Source organism: Brassica oleracea, chromosome C4 (assembly GCF_000695525.1).
Source record: "Brassica oleracea var. oleracea cultivar TO1000 chromosome C4, BOL, whole genome shotgun sequence".
NCBI lineage: Eukaryota > Viridiplantae > Streptophyta > Magnoliopsida > Brassicales > Brassicaceae > Brassica > Brassica oleracea.
Window position 1 is genome coordinate 21,188,441 of NC_027751.1, and position 3,602 is coordinate 21,192,042.

A 3,602-nucleotide genomic window follows, 5' to 3' on the forward strand; every position below is an offset into this window, starting at 1 on the left:
GGTTTTTTGCCACGGTAGTTCTGTATTCAGCTGCATTTTATCTCGTGACTATCCACTGCATCGTGAATGGTTAATGTTTATCACTTTCTATTTTTTGAATGGTAACTATTGATATCGATCTATCTTTTGATAGCAAGTGTTTTTTTTTAATGGTCTATGTGTAATTTGGTCATAAGCTAAATGATTAAAGGTTAAAAAAACAAAGCAATAAATACTCAAAATAGTTTCTTAGTTACGATGGAGTTGGAGAAAAAAACCCTATAGAGTCAGTTAAAAGCAAGGGTCTTTGCGTAACTTCATTCAATGCAACGCCAGGACATAAGGATATTTTCGTCAGAAGCAAGAAACTGCAACAAGAAAAATTCTTAATTATATTTTGAATTAAAAATTTCAAAACGACCGACCGACCAATAAATAAATAAATAAATAAATAAGTAAAATGTGAAATTTGTGAGAAAACTTTCTTTACCATTTTCTACTTTCTTCCCTCTGCTTCCGTGTCACTGTTTGAATCTGATTGTCTCTGTTTCCTTTTCACACGAATCTGATTCTTTATCTTGACTAGATTTTGAAATCGCAACGGGAAGAAATCTCGTCTTCTACATGTTTATATCCCTTTTGAATCTCTTCAAAATCTCAATCTCTCTCGTGTAGTGACAATTCAGATTTTAGCAGCTCCGATTCACCTTTTTCAATCGATTTCGGAAGCTACGGATTCGATTCTGGATTCAGAATTCTATTATTCCCACGGGTTTGCAAGAAAATCGAGTAGAACATGGCGAAGCGTGGATATAAGCTGCTTATCCTTAATAGTTGGTTCTTTATGTCGATTCTGTTGATTTTCTAAGCTTAATTAAATTGAATATAGCTCCGTCTTGAGATTTTTTTCATGTTTTTCTTTTTTTTCTATTTTTATCAGTGAATCGTTAGGTTTTTAGGGAAATTGCCAAAAATATCATTTTCAAAGTACCACTTTTCATTTTTACATTAACCACTTTTACCCTCATTACATTTATAATATTTTGATTAACTTTAACAAAAAAAAACATATGGTTAACTAATCTAAACTTAAAAATCAACTCTAAACCCTAAACCATGAAATATCAACTCTAAAACCTAAACCCCGAAACATCAACTCTAAACACTAAACTCTAAACCTTCAAATCTAAACCCTAAAACCTCAACCCTAAACCCTAAAACCCTAAACTTTCAAATCTAAACTCTAAAACATCAACTCTAAACCCTAAACGTACACCCTAAACCCTAAAACCCTAAACTTTCAAATCTAAACCCTAAAACATCAACTCTAGGGGTTTAGGGTTTAGGGTTTAGAGTTTAGGGTTTAGGGTTTAGGGTTAATTTTTTAGGGTTTTTAGGGTTTAGGGTTTAGTGTTGATAGTTTAGGGTTTAGTGTTGATGGTTTAGGGTTTAGAGTTTAAGTTTAGGGTTTAGAGTTTAGAGTTGATGTTTTAGGGTTTAGAGTTGAAGGTTTAGGGTTTAGGGTTTAGAGTTGACGTTTCGGGGTTTAGGGTTTAGAGGTGACGTTTCAGGGTTTAGGGTGTATTTCAAAACGAAATAGGGTTTAGGATTGATGGTTTAGGATTTAGAGTTGAGTTTTAGGGTTTAGGGTTTGAATTTCGAAATAGTATAATTCGAAAAAAAATTAAATTTTTTTTTTATTTTTTTAGATTTTTATTTATTTAAATATTTATGTATTATATATATAGAAAACAAGGACATAAGATTCATTTGCCAGTTAATGTATTTTTGAAAATATCTTTTTAGTGGTGGTAAAAATGAAAAGTGGTAGCATGAAACCGGTAAACACGTAATTTTCCAGGTTTTTATCCTATAACCTCCAAAGAAAACAACTTTAGTTTATGTTAGTTGATAAAATCTGTTGATGAGCTTCAATTTATTATCAGCATTTCAATAATTAATTGTCTGCTTAACCAAATCTAGAGTATAAATTATTGTTTTTAATTTGTGTTTTATCTTAATATTACCTGGGTGTGATTTGTCTGTGTTTGCTTTTGTTGATCTGTTCACGTCTGAAACTTGGTTAGAACTTGACTTGATTTGGGTTTCTTAGAGGAGTTTTTGGCACATTCTGCAAACGTAAATTGTCTAAGTATCGGAAAGAAGACATCAGGGCTCCTTATAACTGGCGGTGATGATTACAAGGTCAATCTTTGGGCCATTGGCAAGCCTACTTCTTTAATGGTAACCTTTCACTTTTTCTCTCTTCTCTACATTTGTTCCCTCCTGTTTATACCATGAGTTTTTGTTTCTAATAGTATCTTGAACAAAAAAAAAAATGTAATGCTTCTATGTTCTTTTCTTGTCGTGTTTGCAGAGTTTATGTGGACATGGTAGTGAAGTGGATTCAGTAGTGTTTGACTCGGCAGAAGTTTTGGTGCTTGCTGGAGCTTCTTCGGGTCTGATAAAGCTCTGGGATTTAGAAGAAGCAAAGAGTTAGTTGAATTATTTTCTGCTTCTCCTTTAGAATATTTTGTTGTCTAGATATAAGATACCGATTAAGTCATTGTCAGTGTGGATTATGTGTCCTGAGTCTCCTGACATTTGAGCAGTGTACCAGACTATATCTATAGTTTATTTTAGAATGATGAGGTCTAACATTTTCATTCTTGCCCTTGAAGTGTAGTGGTTCGAGCTTTTACTGGACATAGATCGAGTTGTTCTGCTGTTGAATTTCATCCCTTTTGGTGAATTTCTGGCATCGGGATCAAATGATACGAATCTGAAGATCTGGTACATCAGAAAGAAGGGGTGCATACAGACGTACAAGGGGCATACCCGTGGCATCGACACTATCAAATTTAGTCCTGATGGTCGTTGGGTAGTGACAGGAGGTCTTGACAATGCTGTAAAGGTAAGAACTGCATTGCTCATCTTGTGCTTTGTCTTTTCTCGAACCTGTGTTCTTTTAACAATATGCTATTGATCGTATCCAATAGGTATGGGATTTGACTGCTGGAAAGCTTATACATGATTTTAAGTTCCATGAAGGATCTATCCGTTCGCTAGACTTCCACCCACTTGAGTTCCTCCTAGCCACTGGTTTGTCTGAATCCTTTTAGTTTTAGGCATTTTAGTGGTAATTTGGTGGAAGCTTATCACTACAAGAAAACAGCGGTATTCTGACGGACATTCCGACGGAAAATGAAATCCTCGGAATATACCGAGGAATTTCCGAGGAAATTCCGAGGAAACACAAAATTGGGGTTCCTCGGAAAAAACCGATGAATTCCGAGGAAATATTATAGCCGTTGGAGAGCCGTTGGGGGATTTTACAAAATTCCGAGGAAATTCCGACGAACTAGCCTTTTCCGTCGGAATTCCGTCGGAATTTCCTCGGTATGTCGGCAGGATTTAATCTATATATACAAGCACTCCTCTTCCTCTTCATTCACTCCATATCTTCATCCTCCCTCTTACTCTATTTACACACGAATTTGATTCATAAAAAATATGTCTTCTTCAAATTATTTTCGTTCTTGGATCGATCGACCTCATTTGGATCCGAACACGAGATTGCTTCCGGTTGTCGGTGAACTAACCCCATGAATTCGGTTATACCT

At 35.1% G+C, this 3,602-nt stretch overlaps 1 pseudogene; it reads left to right on the forward strand.

The window, feature by feature from the left end:
* The first annotated feature begins 775 nt into the window (after positions 1 to 775).
* Positions 776 to 3,602, forward strand: part of LOC106338367 — an 11,934-nt pseudogene continuing 9,107 nt past the window's right edge.